This window comes from Taeniopygia guttata, chromosome Z (assembly GCF_048771995.1).
Source record: "Taeniopygia guttata chromosome Z, bTaeGut7.mat, whole genome shotgun sequence".
Taxonomy (NCBI): Eukaryota; Metazoa; Chordata; class Aves; order Passeriformes; family Estrildidae; genus Taeniopygia; species Taeniopygia guttata.
Window position 1 is genome coordinate 76,306,001 of NC_133063.1, and position 19,911 is coordinate 76,325,911.

Consider the following 19,911-nt stretch of genomic DNA (forward strand, 5'->3'; position numbering starts at 1 on the left):
CGCCCCTCCGGCTCCGCCGCTAAAGGTGCGCGGCGGTGGTCGTGGGCAAGGCTCGCCGCATGCGTCAGGAAACATGAAACCGGCCTCACGGTTATTGTTATTTATTTGCAAGGTTTCTTTTGCGGGGCGGGGTGGTATTTGGGGAGGGTTTTTTTTTTCTGCAGACTTATTTTAGAAGAGAAAGACTAATTTTCCTCTGGGGAAGAGTTTGCCTTCTTTTTTACTGTGGGTTTTCTGATGCAGAATCCCTAAATTGTGGTAACTAATAAATAATGTATCATCTGTCCTGCAATATTACATTCCCATCCGTTTGAGCTGTGTTCTCCTATGTAGTTGTAACAGTATTAGGAAATGTACCCCCATTAGCAAATTTAGTTTTTGCTGCTTTGTGTGCACAGTGCAGAAATACTCACTGATGGTTACTGGACAGTATACATAGATCTCTTTCCTATTTTTCACATCTCTGAAAAAGCTTTCTATAAAGTCACAAGTGCAGATGGAAGTGAGACCTGTTTTCCTTTGGAATTGTTAAGTGTTGACATTGTTTGCTACTTGAGGTCCCTTTCAGAATGGATCCTGTCATGAAAGCAATGTTTCCTCATCATCAGAACATCAATAAGGCTCCTGTGAGTTCTTTTTGCAATGTAAGACTGTGAGGCCAGCATGCGTAGTGGAATGTAATAGCTGGGGTTCAGTGATTCTAAATTCTTTTTTTTTATATAATTTTTTTTTTTAATTCTTTGAATTGAAGCTTGTTTTGGACAAAGCAACAATGATGCAAGGATGACTGATGAACATTCTTCAAAGATCTGACAGTTCTGTATTGGTGATGTATTCAAAGACTACTAATCATAGGTGTTTATTAATGCTTTGGATATAGTTTACATTTTATGCTGTTACAGCTAGGATTCTTACAGCTTTGTGTGTGTTTCAGATCCAATGGCTGTCCCACCGTCATACTGTGACTTGGGAAAGTCTGCCAGGGATCTTTTCAACAAGGGATATGGTAAGTAAGATAAGGATGGTTTGATCACCTTTCATAGTTTTCCCTTAGGCATCTTGAAAATGCCTGTAAGAACACAAGTACCTCAGACATTCCCTAATACATTACCAGCAGAGCCCTGGAGCATCTAGCCCCTTCTGATTCTGAACTTTGGACATGTGTTATGATAGTACTGCAGTGGCAAAGAGTTCGAGGGGAAGATTATAGGTTTGATATTAATATGCACTCCAGAACAGTCTCTGAAAAATGCTGCCTCATTTTTTACCCTCTGATTTTTCTATTTAGAGTCATTAAATCAGGGATACTGATGTAGATTGCGGTAGGAAACCACATGTGGCAGTAAACAGGTTCCTGAGAAAGAGTGACCTTTCTGTTAATCAGAATAGCCTATTAAACTGGAGTGCAGATATTTTCACAGTATTTGCATTTGTCCCTTTTCGTCCCTTTTCTGGAAACAGTACTAGAAAGCGTTAATTTTTTTTTTTTTAATCTGAGTTTGTGTGCAGTAAAGATTTCATTTGTATCACAAATCCATATGCTACATAAAACTAAAATGCACTGTGGTCTGGTCTCTCCCACCCTGGAGTTCACGCTTTGCTAAGAATCAACTCAAGTTCCCTGCTTTAGAGTCAGTTACTTCAAGCTTTTTTACTTAGTGCAAGGGCCAGATATTTCCCTAGTTTGAGAGCAGACAGAAAAGGAAGAAAGCAGTAGTACTTCTGTATATGGCACTGATTGAAGTAAGTTGAAACATATTTTTTTGGAGTAGAGAAGAAAAATTTCCTGCCCTGAAATCAGAAATAAAATGTAAACTTAAGTAAATCAGAAGAGATGGTTAACTGCATTGATGGTCCTAGACTGCTGGTAGCTACAGAAGGTGGAAGTACTTCATGGTTGGTATCTGTTATGACTATAAATTATGAGGCAAATTGCTTTGAGTGGTCAGAATTCCTTCAATCATCCCATAATCCTTGTAACCCTCAGGATGATCAACAACTGTTTAAACATGAAAACTGATTCAGGTCAGTGTACCCTAGCTGACATACTTTGGGTGTGTTGAAAATAAGCCTTGTTTATATCTTTCAGTGAAACAGGTGCTGTGTGCTATTTTATTTTCAGGATTTGGAATGGTCAAGTTAAAGTTGAAGACCAAGTCTTCCAGTGGGGTGGTAAGTATTTGGGACTTTCAACATCACCAGCATAGCAGTGGAAGGACAAATTCCTGAACCGATAACAAGCATGAACTTGCTAGCAGGTGTTGCTTCTCTCTTTCATTTCTCATTTTAAAACTCATAGCTGACTGAGAAATTTCTACAATAGTACGAAGCTGATGTAGCAGTACATTTTTTTCCCGTGGCATGCAAGAATTTTCGTACACCTTGTAGTTACTTTCCCGCCTGTTCCATTGACGCATCCCAAACATGAGTTTCTTCGCCTTACATAGCTCTCATTTTTACTTATGAATGCAACTGAGTTTCTCTGCGGTTACTGTTTTCATAGGAATTTTAGTCCAGAAGGACTTTTATCCAAGAGGTCAAGGGACAGGTAAGCACTGGAGTTTAACTTAACTGTGTTTTCACTCATTTCCACTGTGCTTAAAATTCAGCAGTTAATTAAAACTGAAAACAGACCTGCAGTACCCTGTATGTAGAATTTGAGAGCTTAAGTAAGCTTTAGCATTCCAAGTAACAAGAATATCCTGTGATCCCCATTTTAACGATGGAGAAATGGAGCTTCCTCACAATTTCACAGGAGGGCTGGCAAAACTAGGAATGGGTATCATAATTTTGGTCTTTAACCACAGGTATAAATTATTTACCGGATAATATTTTTCTTACACTGACTCTGAGTTCTGCATGTCTTACTGCTCAGTGCTGTTCTGATTGGTAAGACAAGTTGCTTCTCAGCCTACTTTGTAACCGTATTTGCCTGAGCTCCCTCCTTCTCTTGCATTTATCTTGTGCAAATGGTGTAAGTCCTTCTGTATTACTGCATTCTGTCTCAATTGAGCTTTTGACGATTACTTGCATTGTGCACCAGGAACGTGTGGGCACGAGGAACTATGTGGTCTCCATACTATGGCTACCTCTGCTTACTGATGTCTCTTCATAGGCAGTTTTCCTGGCTGGAAGTTTTGATTCTCAAATAATATGCTAATAGTTAATTATGCTGTCTTCTGATTGTGATGGAACATGAACAACTGTATTAAGTTCTGAAATGGGCTTTTTCTTTTCCATGCAATTTTCTCTGGATGTTTATCCAGTTGGTAAGAATGATGACTGTTTTGACATGTTGTTTCTTCATTGCTTTGTCTGACAAGGCTTTCTGTGCTGCATACTAAGTCATTTGTAAACTGTTGAATTGTTTTTAGTTGTGTTGTTATTCACGTTGTGCAGTTTGACTGTGTCCATAGCCCTAGATCTGCTGTATGATCCATGTATGTAAAGCCATTTGCAATCTTTGTCCAACAGTCCACAACAAGAACACTGTAAAAACAGCAAGAGGGAAAACAATTTAGATATGGTATTGGTGCAGTTGTCTGTTGGTTCAGGTTTTGAGCTTGTTAGTGATTCCAATGCAACAATAATAGAATTTTGGGGATGGAGATGAAGTTAGAAACAAAGCGTGAGATCTAATTCATACATGGATACTAATAGTACCTCAGATTGTTATGACACAAATGTTTGGGTGTTTTTCCCGTGGACTTAGAAAACCACAGCGATAGTGCTATTGATTATAACTGCTTCATAGATTGCAAGTGGTTTTGCCTACTAAGTGCATGGCATTCCTGTAGATGCTGGGCACCATAAATAGAAGGACAATGAGAAGCTATGCTTAACTGCTGATGCAGACTGGCGTATGACATGGAGCCAGAATGAGTTTGATTTTTAAGCTACAAAAACTTCCAAGAAATTATGGTTTGGTGAGATGTTCTAATTTACACAGATAAAGACTGATGGCAGCAGACTTCTCTCTCTCAATCCAGAAGCAGATTGAGTTCTTGACGCCTAACAGAACGCTTTGGCTTTTGATCATATGACAATGCAGGGTTTTTTATTTCCTCAGGCTTTGAGACAGATGTTTACAGTCTGTCCTTTACTTGATCTGAGAAAGAAACCAAGCTTTTTTAATCAGTTTCCTATTCTAAGATTAGAAGAAAGTTACTTCTGAATTGTGATGCAGGTTTGAGACATCTTTACACTGAATTTGTGGAAGTGACATTAGAACGCTATAGCAATTATGTCTTAAAGTAGTCTTAACACATCCTGACTTCTGTCACATGTTCTGGTAGCTGGCTAGATATGTTATAATAACTGCTGTGCTGTTGCAGTAGTGCATTATCTTAAGTAAGTGTCTCCTCTTGCCCCAGTAGCATCCCTCACTGCCCCAAACTGTGTGTAAGGAGTGTGACCCAGCTCCCCAGCACTTAACAACCATTTAAAGACGTCTTTGTATCATTGTATACTCTGCAAAGTTCAGAAATGTCAAAGTAATGTACATCCAGGAATACAGTCCTAGAATGAGAAGGATCTGGAAAGTCAGGGTTCCAAAGCTTGGATATGTTGGAAATGGATCCTGCCATCTCTTAAGCACTGTATCTTTCAATACTTAAGCTTCAAGAGAGAGAAAACTTGTAAATGTAGTGCGAGATTATTTATCTTCCTTCAAGGGAAATACTGGAAAGTTGAGGATAAGAAATGAGAGCAGTTGTCAGACGCTTCTTACACACCTTGAGCTTACTACTATGGAAGTGTGCCTATTCACTGCTTAATATTCAGCTGGGCGTGAAACACTGAGTAGCCTACCTCTTGAGCTATTCCAGGAGAGATGTATATTGAGATTTCAAGTCCACTAAATAACAGGAAGCTCTGGTGTGTGAAGAATTGACCGAATAGCACATTACAAAATACATGTTACACAAAATTCAAAGTTGTTTGTTTCATTACACTACTGAATGAAGGACCAGCCTGACAGAGCGATGTTAAGGTGCTCTGGTCAGGTTACTGTCTGATACTGTAAAGGAGAAAAGGTCTGCAATTTGAAGGTGCCTTATGAAGGGTGACAACTTCTGAAGTGGAGTTACTGGCTGAGGGAATGAAAGAGAAGTTGTGAGGGAAGATACTAAAGTCATCACCACAGTATATGAAGAGTCTAAATGACAACAGCATAAATGGTAGGGGGAACCACAATGTTAGGGTGCAGTAGTTGGTATGAAAAGCATCAGTTCTCCAGAAAACATTTTCACTGCTGAAACATGGTGGGGGGAAATTACTACAATGCAGATACACACAAGATGTTTGGAGAAATGTGAGATGAGTCTTTTTTTCTTTTTGCTATTCACCTAATTTGAATGTAGGATTGCTTTTCCTAAGGGGGAGTGGATTTCCAGGACTGCAACAGATGCTTTTCCATCCACAGTTGGGACAGTACTAGTAAGATGATAAAGGGAATTAGAGGAAATTGTGAAGAAAAATCCAGGAATATATACAGCTTTGTATCCCAAGCAAGTATCTTTTTATATCTGGATATAGAATCATGTGAAGGTACAATGCAAATTGTGGAGTGTTGAAATAACTGCTACTTTGGCAGTGGAAGTCAGAAAAAGGATTTTTTGATGCACAAGCTTGGGAAAAAGTGTGGTAAAGTTAAGATGCAGGGTAGCAAGTAATCAAAACTCCCATGAGTTTGATTACTTGAGAAGTAATCAAATGATGAGAAGTGAATGAAGGTGTCAGGTCTTGGTGTAACAGGGCTTCTGTCAACCTAGGCAAGTTACAAGGCTCTATCAGTATACCTCAATAAAGGAAATATTCAGAACAGAGATGCCAGAAGGAGTAGCATTTTGTGACGCAAAAGAAATTGTTTTGGGTGGGGATAGGGAAGAGGAAGATGATGATTTTGAGGGTTCTGTCAAAAGGCCTAAAGGTGTGAGTTCTGGCACTTGACAAATATCAAAACTGAATGTAATTAAATATAAAGACTGCTAAAAATCATGATTAGCTGCTTAAACCCTTTGATTAGCTCAGTTGATTAGAGCATGGTGCTAATAACGCCAAGGTTGCGGGTTTGATCTCCATATGGGCCGTTCACATACGCGTTGGACTCGATGATCCTTCTGGCTCCCTTCCAACTTAGACTGTTTTGTGATTCTGTGATATTGTGCTTTTGACAGGAATTCACTGCAGTTGGTTCTTCCAACACGGACACAGGCAAGGCTTCAGGCAGTCTAGAGACCAAATATAAGGAGAAAGACCATGGACTTACATTCATTCAGAAGTGGAACACAGATAACACACTGGGAACAGAAGTTTCTGTCGAGAATCAAGTAAGACCAAGTGGATACTTTGGAAATGTGTCTGCAACTGGTATGAGACTGTATTGAGATGAACAGAAAACACTGGAGAAATGAAAATTGCACAAAAGTATCTGGAGTATTAAATGAATTTACATGTATTTGCAGAACACACAGGCTGGGAGTGGGGGGTGCTAGGTAATGATTTGGGGGTACAGTTACTGCAGTTACAGGTGTGTGGAATTACCTAGCTAGTTGAATGAACCTAACTATGTAGAACTGTCACTGCTGCAGCCAGGCACAGAAACCAAATACAGGACTCATAATTTTAAATGCTTTAATGTATAAGAACTCAAGTTTGGCTGCCTTGAGATTGAATATATTTTCGGAAGGTTGAAGAGAAAGATGAATGTTTGCAGCTTGGCACTGCTTACACAAAGGGTTGCTTGCGTGCAGCACTCTCAAAACATGGTTATTTTTGATATTAATAGGTTTATGCCTTTGATTTAATGCCTCAGGTATAAGGTAATGATGCCAAAGATAGTAAAAATTCTGTAGTGCCATCTGCCATGTATGGCCATTCATGTTTATACTTTCATCTGTGCTTTAAAATGGAAAGTGCTATCTAGCTAGTAACAAAGGTGGGGAAAATGAGACAGGTATTTACAGCTTTGGCCTGTAAAGAAGTACTGTGTCTTAACAGAGTATCTGTAGATGATGAGAGAGATTTTTAGCTACAGTATGGACTGTTTGAACTATAAAGAGTAAGGAAACATGACTTGAGCAGTTTTCTTTCTGTCATCCTGTGAATAATTTTGTTGTTGTCAGCGCTAGATGTGTCATCTTCCTGTATGTAAAAACAGGAAGGTTTTACAGAGTTTGTGCTGTTAAAGGGCTTGCTTGTGGGAAGAAAAAGTCCCATTTTACTCCTTCGTCATGCAGCATCTTCAGATTTCATTGTAAATCATGAGGGAGACATAGTTCTATTTTGTTTTCTCTTTAGACAGGAAGTAAGAGTTCTAGTAGTGGAACATAAGAAATTATGTTTCAACCGATTTTTGAGCAAATGTGTATTTTTCTTTGCAGTTGGCTGAAGGGTTGAAGGTGGCTCTTGACACTACATTTGTACCAAACACAGGGTAAACATTTTCTATTATCTTTATCTACAGACTGCTAGAATTTCCCATAACTTCTAAAAATACTTTGCTCATTGTGTAAAAGCTCAGCATTTATTGGAGAAGATTCTGCAGTCACTGTAGAATCTTCTGCAGGCAGTGGATAATACTTAACTCAGAAGTACAAGTTCTGGTTGAAAGCATTCTTCAGCTTTTTGGCCAGTGGCAAATTTATTGTTCTGCAGTAGGTACTAATCTCTAACTCTCCCCTTAAACGACTAGGTCTTCATGTTCTTGGCAGTCCTAAGGCTGTCAAGTCAGTAAACCAATTTTTTATTTTTTTGCTGATGCTTTTGGCCAGATGTCTGTGCGCAGTTGAATGAGGAGGTAGAATGGGCAATGGACTAGCACTTAGCTGTCTTTCTCAATTCTCATGTACTTACATTTGGTAAGTAGTAGAGCAAAGGAGGGGTGTTTATGTCTGAATAATGCACAAAGATTGAGACTGCTTTGCAAATAAGGACTGGTATTTGTTGATGGGGCGAGCCTGTCAGAAGATTCTTGAGTTTGAAATACTGCTTGGCTATGAGGAAAAGAAAGGAAAGCAAGCACTGCACAAGGAAGGAACAGTGGAGAGAACCAAACAGACAAAACTTAATTGAAAAACAGCCATTGCTGCAGGTTTATGGATGCTCCTGAAATAAACTGATGATGCTATAATGCATTACACTCACAGAGAAAAAAAAATGTTGAAATCACATGGGTTTTAAAGCATTAAGGAGAAACAATTTTGTCTTTCTTGCATCTTGAGGACTGTGTGGAATTTGAGGTGGTAGGGGAAAAGCGACACCAGGTGAATATACCTGATACCATTATCCTTATCCTGTGCCCTCTTCAGCAGCAGTTAAGTTTTGAGAAGGGAATACAGTAGTTTCATTAACTGGCCTTAAGGAACATACATATTGGACTAAAACTACATATATTACATACTTGTATACTACTGTGGATAAAACTGCATGTTTCTGCAGGAAGAAGAGTGGAAAGTTGAAGACCACCTACAAAAGAGATTATATACATGTAGGCTGCAACGTAGACATTGATCTCTCTGGACCAACCATTTATGGCTGGGCAGTGGTGGGCTATGAAGGCTGGCTTGCTGGCTACCAGATGGCTTATGATACAACTAAGTATAAGCTTTCACAAAGTAACTTTGCCTTGGGATATAAGGCAGGAGACTTTCAGCTGCACACTAGTGTGTAAGTATTACTTGAGCCTAGAAAAACAGCAGAGGAGCCACACTATAGGAATAGTTAGCAGTAAAGGCTTTAGGTCAAAGGTGGGTGAAGGGAAGGGGATACTGATTTGTTTCCAGTTAATTTATGTTCAGTGTTTTCATTTCCAGTACAACTAAAACAGGGGCAACTTCCCATCTCTTGGCTGTCTTGACACCTTGTTTCAGAGTAATTTTGGGGTTTGTATATCTAAAATGGTAATTTAAGGGTCCTTTGTGGGAGGGGGTGTGGCTGGTGACCTCCCTGCATTGCCATGGGAGGCCACAGATGTGTAGTTTTCCCGCCTCCCAAGTTGTCTGTTATCTGTTCTCCCTTCCCCCAGTTTATGTCAATCATTTTGTACTCCTTCCCTTTGTTCTGGAAAGTTCTAAGTTCTTTGTACCCCCATTGGTTCCTCCCCCGAAACCACTCCTTCCCTCCATCCCAGTTGGCCGTTGCCATGTCACTCTCCGTTGACTCCACCCTCATACCCTCACCCGGTTGGATGCTCTGTACCCGGACCCTCCTTCCCTGTTACTGTTATATACCCTGCTCCGCCCCTGGTTCGGGGCTCTCAGAGCTGGCTCGCCCTCTGAGTGGCTGCGTCCCTTCACCCTCCCTCGCCTTCCCTCACCTAAGCCCTCAGAATAAAGCCGCCTGAGAGACTCCCGCCTGGTGGAAGACTCTCTTTATTACCACCAAAGCGTGCCCGAAGTCCCCGACTCAGTCAGAGTGACCGGGCACGCTTTAACTGGCGCCCGAACACGCTGACCCCTGCACGGAGTCAAGCGGAGAGCGTCTCCTCAGCAGCTTCGACTCCGTGAGCCGGCTGCCCGAGGAATTCAAGCGCCGTTCGGACCCGGTTCCACGGACGACTGTGCTTCGTTTTCTGAAGACCCTTCGCCTCGTGGGCTGCGGACACCCGGAGGAGCAGGAACAGCAGCTTCGCGGAAGCTCCCTCGCACTCCGGACCTGCAGCGCTTCCACCCCCCATTGAGGTCATCTTCTTTTCGACGGGTGTCCCTTGTGGTGAGTTCTTCATGCCCCGTCTGGCACCTGACCCCGTCTCTTTTCTCTTCTGTTCTCCTTTGCCTCTTTGGGGAATTTTTAGCCGTTCTGACATAATGGGCAACCGTATGTCTCCGGCTCGGCGGGATTTCTATTCCCACGTTAAGTCATCCCTTGTTTTGGGAAATATTTCTTTTAACAAAAGGGATTTAAAAGCCTTAATTAACTTAATTTTTGACCACCTTCCTGACACTGCGCAGGAAGATTTCAACTCGGTTCAGTTTTGGGGAAAAGTTGGGCGTTTATTATACGATTTACAAGTTAAGGGGAATTTTAAAGTGGGACGTTTCTTTCCTTTATTTCATTCTATTTTTACGTTATTTAAACAAAAACGGGAGAGTTGGGCCCCCAGTTTTCCTAACCCTCATTCCGTCCCCCCCACTCCTAACCCTTTTTCCCCTAAGAGTGGGTCGGGCGGCAGACCCTGCCAAAGTCCGGCACAGGGTTGCCACCGTCTCCCTGCTGCTCCCCGTCCCATCCTGTCCTCTTTTCGATCTGGGACTGGCCACCACAGTTCGACCCTTTCCTCGCCCCAAGACCCTCAGACCCCTGTTCCCAGTTTAAAACCCTGCTGTTCTATTCCAAATCTGTGCCAGCATCTACCACAAAATGGCGCCGGCCGCATGGCTGAGCTGGCATCAGAAGCGCCACAAAATGGTGTCCCAGCTCCTCCCTACTCCCCTCGGGTTCCCGCCATTTCTCCTTTGACCCCTCCTCCGTCGAGTGCCGCCCCTGCGTCGGGTCCCGCCCCTTCTGATGCGTCGATGGTGTCATCGTCGGGACCCGCCCCTTCCATCCCCTTGACCGCGCCCCTGGGTGGGCCCCCGATGGGAGGGACCGGCCTACAGGAAGGCCACGCCCCTGTGGGTGGGAACTCCCTGCCGGAAGGCCCCGCCCCGGGAGGTGGGCCTAGTCCCGCCTCCCCCTCTCCAGCCACTTCCGGTTCCCACGCTACCGGAACCGGAAGTCGGCCTGGCCGGAAGCAGGCCATCTTGGCCTGTAGGGCTCCACGCCACCGGAGCCCAACGGTCAGGGAGAGGCTTAAGGCCCTCACCCGTCCTGCCTCATCCTCCGAAGAGGATGAGGACAGTGACAGCCCCCGGCCCATACCTAGGCCGGGAGGTGGGTGGGCTAAGATACGGGCAGCGGCCATCGAGGACGGGGACTTAGACCTGGCGCGTGACCTCGGGCCTTTCGCGGCACCGGTGGTAAGGGAGAGGGGAAAGCGACCCCGGTGGGAACAAGTACCATATGCTGAGGTGAAGGAGCTGAGGAAAGCGGCCAAAGATTATGGCCGCGAATCACCATTTTTTAAAAATGTTTTGGACCTCACCTTTTCGGGACGGACATTAGTTCAACATGACATCAAATACATTGCTAAGTCCCTGTTGTCCCCCACGGAACTCCTGCTTTGGGAGGTTCAGTGGAAAAAGCTGCTGAAACCTCTCATTATAAAGCACAATCTAGCAGCGACCCTGGGCACAGGCGACGAGGTAATGGAAGCCATTGCGGGAGATGGAGAATTCGGCCAGCCGGAGGACCAGATCCAGCTACCAATACCACTCCTCGACGACATCAGAGAGGCTGGCCGTGCCGCGCTGCTAAAAATCCCAGACGGCAGTACTCCCTCCCAAAGCTTTTCGACAATTCTCCAAGGACCTGACGAATCATTCATCAAATTTGTCGACCGCCTCAGAGAGGCCATCGATAAGCAGATAGAGCACCCTGCGGCAAGGGAAGAACTCCTCCGCAAGATGGCAGTGACCAACGCCTCGGCGGAGACAAAGAAGATCTTGAGGGCGTTACCGCAGGACCCCGAGCCCACCATCACCCAGATGGTGGAGGCGTGCGTCAAGGCGACATCCACCGAGGTAACGGTCGCCATGGCAGTGAGTAAAGGGGTGGGGGAGGCAATGTTGAACTTGAACACTGTGCGCTGCTTCGGGTGTGGCCAGATGGGCCACATACAAGCGAACTGTCCACACTGGCCCCCGGAGCAGTTTTACCACCCGTATATGCCTTCCCCAAGACCCCCACCCAGGAACTCTTTCCCGCCATACCAGCCGGCGGGAAACGGGCCGCGGAGCGCGAGGAGGGGCCGCGTGAGGACAACAAATGGCCCTTCTCAGCGCCCGAGCCTCCCTACTATCCGGGAGGACCAATGGCCCAGGGGACAGTTTCGGAGGATTGGCGGAGCACCGACGACGGACTTCGCCTCCTCCGAAGAACGGCCAACTTAGATCCCGGCCGCCGCCAGGTCCTCAAGAGCTCCATGACTGTCACCTTCCAGGATGAGGACCTGGTGAGAATCCCCGCGGGGTTCTTGGAGCCCCCTCACTGCCAAGGCGAAACGACCGTCCTCATCGTCGGCGACGCAAGGCACACACCCGACAGGATCTCCATCATCCCTGAAGTGGTGTGTGTCCCACCGGGGTCCGAAGTAACGGTCTCGGTCATCTGCCATGAGCCCCCCTACACCTTGGGCAGAGGACTCCCCTTCGCCTTGCTCTATCTGCTGGACTCAGACGACCTCTCTGGGCGAGACTCAGAACAGGACATTCATGTATTTCTTACTCAGAATGTGACCAAAGAGCGACCAGTAATCCGGACTGTGCTCTCTTTGCAGGGAAAGTCGGTGGCGATGAACCTGATGGCAGACACTGGGGCGGATGTCACCATCATTCCCAGGTCAAAGTGGCCCCGCGACTGGGAGTTGGTGCCCCCTTGTGGCACAATCTCCGGAGTGGGCGGAGCTGTCAATTCCATGCGCAGCCGACGCTTGGTAAGTGTGGAGGGTCCAGAGGGACAAATAGCCACAATTCGACCTTTCGTGGTTTCCTCAAACATCATGCTATTAGGCCGGGACGTATTGTCCCAGTGGGGTGCCCGCCTTGACATCCCTAGCCCTGCGTGGGATTTTTAGTGTGGGCCACTGCGGAGCGCACCTCCCCGCCGTTGAATTGGAAGACCGATGTTCCGGTGTGGGTGGATCAGTGGCCCCTCACGGAGGAGAAATTAAATGCGCTCAACGAACTTGTAGAGGAGCAGGTGCGCCTTGGGCATTTAATACCCTCCACCAGCCCTTGGAACACCCCTGTCTTTGTAATTAAAAAACCAGGCAAAGACAAGTGGCGCCTGCTCCAGGACCTTCGCAGGGTAAATGATGTCATTGAAGACATGGGCCCCCTCCAGCCTGGGCTTCCCTCACCCTCCATGCTTCCCCGGAATTGGCAGCTCGCAGTCATTGACATGAAGGACTGCTTTTTTAACATCCCCTTGTATCCTGGAGATGCCCCCAGGTTCGCCTTTTCCGTACCATCCATCAATCGGGCGGAACCTTATAAAAGGTATCAATGGACCACCTTGCCCCAGGGAATGAAAAATTCTCCAGTGCTCTGCCAAACCTTTGTAGCACAGGTTCTTTCGCCAGTCCGCCGACTTTTCCCTGAAGCCATCATCTTGCACTACATGGACGATGTCCTTGTCTGCGCGGAGACGACCACCTACCTCCGCGCAGCACTCAATAAGACAATAAAAGCCATCAAGGATGCGGGTTTCCAGATTGCGGAGGAGAAGATCCAGCTCTCCGCCCCATGGAAGTATTTGGGCATCACCATCACGAGAAGGACCGTCGCGCCCCAGTCTGTGACCATCAAAGACGACCCACGGACCCTGCGGGATCTGCAGCAGATCTGCGGCACCATCACGTGGATCCGACCTCTCCTGGGACTCACCACGGAGGAGCTGGCGCCCCTCTTCGAACTCCTGCGAGGAGACGGCGACCTGGCTTCTCCACGCGAGCTGACACCTGCCGCGAAGGGAGCCCTGGAGAGAGTCGCGGAGGCCATCAGATCCCGCCAGGCGCACCGTGTGGACCGGGTCCTTCCCATTACCCTTGCCATCTTGGGTAAGTGCCCAAACTTCCATGGGTTGCTGTTTCAGTGGGATGCGGGGCGTAAGGACCCACTCCTCATCATCGAGTGGCTGTTCCTTCCGCACCAGCCCCCAAAGACCATCTCCACACCCGCTGAATTGATGGCCAAACTCATCATTTAAAGGCAGGCAACGCCTCCGGACCCTCGCAGGGTGCGATCCGGCGTGCATTTATGTCCCTTTAAATCTGGAGCAATTGGAGTCTCTTCTGCAAACAAACGAAAATTTACAAATTTCCTTAGACAGCTACCCTGGCCAGATCTCAATACATTATCCTAAACATAAACTGTTTAAGGATACCTTCTATTTGGCCCCAAAATCCTACAAAAGCAAAACACCAATTAAAGATGCTCTCACAGTGTTCACTGATGGGTCGGGAAAATCCCACAAATCAGTGATCACTTGGAAGGACCCGGAGAGTCAGAAGTGGGAGTCTGACATCCAAATCGTTGAAGGTTCCCCCCAGATCGCAGAACTTGCTGCGGTCGTGAGAGCATTCAAAAAATTCCAACCGCCTTTCAATCTGGTCACTGATTCGGCATACGTAGCCGGGATAGCAGAGCGAGCAGAACATGCGATGCTCAAAGAAATTCAAAACAAGAAATTATTTAGGTTGCTCACGGAATTAATTTGGTTGATCTCCCACCGCGAGCAATCCTATCACATAATGCACGTCCGGGCGCACACAGACCTGCCAGGAGCCATCGCTGAGGGTAACCGGAGGGCAGACCATTTAGCAGCGGTTATCGCCACAACCTCTTCTGTACATTCAATCACTAACACCATCCCAGACATTTTTGCACAGGCAAGGCTCAGTCATGCTTTTTTCCACCAGAACGCTCCTGCCCTTGCCAGGCAATTCAAAATTTCCAAAGAGCAGGCCAAGGCCATCCTCGCCACTTGCCCCAGCTGTCAGTCCCTCGCCCTTCCACCCGTGGCGTCAGGGGTTAATCCCCGGGGACTGGGAGCTTTGGAGCTGTGGCAGATGGATGTGACACATTACAACGCTTTTGGCCGTCTCAAATACATCCATGTGTCAATAGATACTTTTTCAGGTGCAATCTTCGCCTCTCTCCACACTGGGGAGAAGACGAAGGACGCCAAAAAACATCTATTCATGGCGTTCGCGACACTCGGAGTCCCGAAGGCAATTAAGACCGACAACGGCCCGGGACTCACCTCAAAACAATTTGAACTGTTCTTGCAGCAATGGGGCATCAAACATACCACCGGCATCCCACATAATCCCACAGGGCAGGCCATAGTGGAGCGCTCCCACAAAGAACTCAAAAGATTGCTCGATCAACAACATGACGCGGCGTTGGCGATGACTCCGGTCGAGCGCCTTTGTAAAGCACTTTATGTGCTGAATTTCTTAAACTGCACCGATCGCGAGCCAGACCCGCCCGTCATCAGGCACTTTACGAACACCACGCGAGCACTTTTGAAGGAGCGCCCACCGGTCCTTGTCCGTGACCCGGAATCCCGAGCCATCACAGGGCCTTTTCCCCTAATAACCTGGGGGAGAGGGTATGCCTGTGTTTCCACAGGGCAGGGACCAAAGTGGATTCCGGGAAAATATGTGAAGCCATTCCTGGAAGATGCCCCAGCTGCAGAACCACCATCGCAACAGGACCCACAGGCTGCGTCTCCCACAACACCGGACGACGCAGTCGCGTGGAGAAGACGCAAGAAGAAGAGGACCGGGAGCCGTCCAAACTTGGTGTCCCGAGTCCTCATCACCAGACTGTACCACTCACCGGACTCGACATCTAAAGATACCCCATCCCCTCCAGTTACCTTTCCCTTACCCCCTTACCTTACCCGCTTTCCCTATACCCCTGTGCCCTAAATTGTTTCCTTTTTAACCCAAAAGGGGGAGCTGGGAGGGGAGGGAACCAAACCTTTTCTGTTATTTACGTTTTTTCTTGTGTTATTAGAATGAGGATGGCTGCCCATATGTCACCGATCCGGGAGAAATACCAGAAACCGCCCCACTGCACCCAGCTGGCCGTCGCCGTGGCCTTCATCATTCTGTGGCTACAAGCGGTGGACGGCTGGATCGTTCAGCAGCCGAAGGAAAATGTGTGGGTCACGCTCGCCAAGTCCTTGCAGCAGGATAATCTGTGTTTGGCCATGGGCAGTGTGGACAACCCCTTGTCCACATGCCTGGTGGGGGTTCCCCTTGTTGCCGATGATTGGCCAGTTTTCAACTCCGACCTACTCCGAACCACGGGTAAGAGACCCAACCCAGTCGACACTTGGGACGAGTGGACCAAAATTCTATCGAACAGTAAAGAGGAACCCCAAGAATTGGACTTGCTGGGGTCCTCTCACGCAGAATACTGCGTCAAATTTTATTATAGGAGGCCAAGTCAGAATTGGCATGGACTTGACTTGGCCAAGAATACGTATAGAAAAGACGTTACACCTTTGAGCAAAAAATATAATAGCCAAACCTGGTGCAATTACACCAGCCAGGTGGTTTCGGTCTCGTCCACACGTCCTAAGGTGTTGCCCAAGGGGATGTTCCTTATCTGTGGGGACAGAGTATGGTCAGGCATCCCATCTCGGCTCCAGGGAGGACCATGTAGCCTTGGCAAGCTTGCGACTCTAACTCCAAATAAAACCCAGATTTTAGAATGGAGGAAGGAAAAACAATTGGCCCGCAAGAAACGTTCGTACAACCAATTCGATTCAAATTGTGATTCGCAGTTGTATAATTGGGGCAAGACAAAGAGAATCGCTGCGTCCATATTCCTTCCATGGTACGCAGCAGCAAAAGCCCTTGGTGAGCTTTCTCACCTGGAGTGTTGGGTAAACAAGAATGCCAACGCTACGTCGGCCGCCCTCTCAGACCTCTTGGCGGACGAACAGACCACCAGGCATGCAACCCTACAAAATCGGGCTGCTATAGACTTTTTACTCTTAGCCCATGGCCACAGCTGCGAGGACTTTGACGGGTTGTGCTGCTTCAACCTGTCATCGAGAAGCAAATCCATTCAGGCCCACATCCAACAGATAAGAGAGCAAGTAAAGGATTTAAAGACTGAGAACCCATCGGCTGCTGACCCAGTAGACAAGACATTCTCGCAGTGGGGCATCCCCGGATGGGCAGCCCCCATCGTGAAAGGACTTATTTGGATTTTAGTTATTATTTTCCTTATTTTCGTTGCTTTAGCCATTTTTAAACAATATTTAATTAAGACTTTCGGTTCCGTTTATTTAGTTAATAAAGACGGGGGAGATGTGGGAGGGGGTGTGGCTGGTGACCTCCCTGCATTGCCATGGGAGGCCACAGATGTGTAGTTTTCCCGCCTCCCAAGTTGTCTGTTATCTGTTCTCCCTTCCCCCAGTTTATGTCAATCATTTTGTACTCCTTCCCTTTGTTCTGGAAAGTTCTAAGTTCTTTGTACCCCCATTGGTTCCTCCCCCGAAACCACTCCTTCCCTCCATCCCAGTTGGCCGTTGCCATGTCACTCTCCGTTGACTCCACCCTCATACCCTCACCCGGTTGGATGCTCTGTACCCGGACCCTCCTTCCCTGTTACTGTTATATAATGCATTACACTCACAGAGAAAAAAAAATGTTGAAATCACATGGGTTTTAAAGCATTAAGGAGAAACAATTTTGTCTTTCTTGCATCTTGAGGACTGTGTGGAATTTGAGGTGGTAGGGGAAAAGCGACACCAGGTGAATATACCTGATACCATTATCCTTATCCTGTGCCCTCTTCAGCAGCAGTTAAGTTTTGAGAAGGGAATACAGTAGTTTCATTAACTGGCCTTAAGGAACATACATATTGGACTAAAACTACATATATTACATACTTGTATACTACTGTGGATAAAACTGCATGTTTCTGCAGGAAGAAGAGTGGAAAGTTGAAGACCACCTACAAAAGAGATTATATACATGTAGGCTGCAACGTAGACATTGATCTCTCTGGACCAACCATTTATGGCTGGGCAGTGGTGGGCTATGAAGGCTGGCTTGCTGGCTACCAGATGGCTTATGATACAACTAAGTATAAGCTTTCACAAAGTAACTTTGCCTTGGGATATAAGGCAGGAGACTTTCAGCTGCACACTAGTGTGTAAGTATTACTTGAGCCTAGAAAAACAGCAGAGGAGCCACACTATAGGAATAGTTAGCAGTAAAGGCTTTAGGTCAAAGGTGGGTGAAGGGAAGGGGATACTGATTTGTTTCCAGTTAATTTATGTTCAGTGTTTTCATTTCCAGTACAACTAAAACAGGGGCAACTTCCCATCTCTTGGCTGTCTTGACACCTTGTTTCAGAGTAATTTTGGGGTTTGTATATCTAAAATGGTAATTTAAGGGTCCTTTGTGGGAGGGGGTGTGGCTGGTGACCTCCCTGCATTGCCATGGGAGGCCACAGATGTGTAGTTTTCCCGCCTCCCAAGTTGTCTGTTATCTGTTCTCCCTTCCCCCAGTTTATGTCAATCATTTTGTACTCCTTCCCTTTGTTCTGGAAAGTTCTAAGTTCTTTGTACCCCCATTGGTTCCTCCCCCGAAACCACTCCTTCCCTCCATCCCAGTTGGCCGTTGCCATGTCACTCTCCGTTGACTCCACCCTCATACCCTCACCCGGTTGGATGCTCTGTACCCGGACCCTCCTTCCCTGTTACTGTTATATACCCTGCTCCGCCCCTGGTTCGGGGCTCTCAGAGCTGGCTCGCCCTCTGAGTGGCTGCGTCCCTTCACCCTCCCTCGCCTTCCCTCACCTAAGCCCTCAGAATAAAGCCGCCTGAGAGACTCCCGCCTGGTGGAAGACTCTCTTTATTACCACCAAAGCGTGCCCGAAGTCCCCGACTCAGTCAGAGTGACCGGGCACGCTTTAACTGGCGCCCGAACACGCTGACCCCTGCACGGAGTCAAGCGGAGAGCGTCTCCTCAGCAGCTTCGACTCCGTGAGCCGGCTGCCCGAGGAATTCAAGCGCCGTTCGGACCCGGTTCCACGGACGACTGTGCTTCGTTTTCTGAAGACCCTTCGCCTCGTGGGCTGCGGACACCCGGAGGAGCAGGAACAGCAGCTTCGCGGAAGCTCCCTCGCACTCCGGACCTGCAGCGCTTCCACCCCCCATTGAGGTCATCTTCTTTTCGACGGGTGTCCCTTGTGGTGAGTTCTTCATGCCCCGTCTGGCACCTGACCCCGTCTCTTTTCTCTTCTGTTCTCCTTTGCCTCTTTGGGGAATTTTTAGCCGTTCTGACATAATGGGCAACCGTATGTCTCCGGCTCGGCGGGATTTCTATTCCCACGTTAAGTCATCCCTTGTTTTGGGAAATATTTCTTTTAACAAAAGGGATTTAAAAGCCTTAATTAACTTAATTTTTGACCACCTTCCTGACACTGCGCAGGAAGATTTCAACTCGGTTCAGTTTTGGGGAAAAGTTGGGCGTTTATTATACGATTTACAAGTTAAGGGGAATTTTAAAGTGGGACGTTTCTTTCCTTTATTTCATTCTATTTTTACGTTATTTAAACAAAAACGGGAGAGTTGGGCCCCCAGTTTTCCTAACCCTCATTCCGTCCCCCCCACTCCTAACCCTTTTTCCCCTAAGAGTGGGTCGGGCGGCAGACCCTGCCAAAGTCCGGCACAGGGTTGCCACCGTCTCCCTGCTGCTCCCCGTCCCATCCTGTCCTCTTTTCGATCTGGGACTGGCCACCACAGTTCGACCCTTTCCTCGCCCCAAGACCCTCAGACCCCTGTTCCCAGTTTAAAACCCTGCTGTTCTATTCCAAATCTGTGCCAGCATCTACCACAAAATGGCGCCGGCCGCATGGCTGAGCTGGCATCAGAAGCGCCACAAAATGGTGTCCCAGCTCCTCCCTACTCCCCTCGGGTTCCCGCCATTTCTCCTTTGACCCCTCCTCCGTCGAGTGCCGCCCCTGCGTCGGGTCCCGCCCCTTCTGATGCGTCGATGGTGTCATCGTCGGGACCCGCCCCTTCCATCCCCTTGACCGCGCCCCTGGGTGGGCCCCCGATGGGAGGGACCGGCCTACAGGAAGGCCACGCCCCTGTGGGTGGGAACTCCCTGCCGGAAGGCCCCGCCCCGGGAGGTGGGCCTAGTCCCGCCTCCCCCTCTCCAGCCACTTCCGGTTCCCACGCTACCGGAACCGGAAGTCGGCCTGGCCGGAAGCAGGCCATCTTGGCCTGTAGGGCTCCACGCCACCGGAGCCCAACGGTCAGGGAGAGGCTTAAGGC

At 47.5% G+C, this 19,911-nt stretch overlaps 1 long non-coding RNA gene across 2 annotated transcripts; it reads left to right on the forward strand.

Moving 5' to 3' along the window:
• Nucleotides 1-440: 440 nt before the first annotated feature.
• On the forward strand, nt 441-10,043 carry LOC140682034 (uncharacterized). 2 transcript variants are annotated; one of them, XR_012053270.1, is made up of 6 exons: nt 835-855; nt 935-1,006; nt 2,123-2,172; nt 2,504-6,329; nt 7,383-7,435; nt 8,440-10,043. It is a non-coding gene; the product is annotated as an uncharacterized lncRNA (long non-coding RNA). The 2 variants fall into 2 exon arrangements; XR_012053269.1 differs by having other exon boundaries at nt 441-1,006.
• Nucleotides 10,044-19,911: the final 9,868 nt, after the last annotated feature.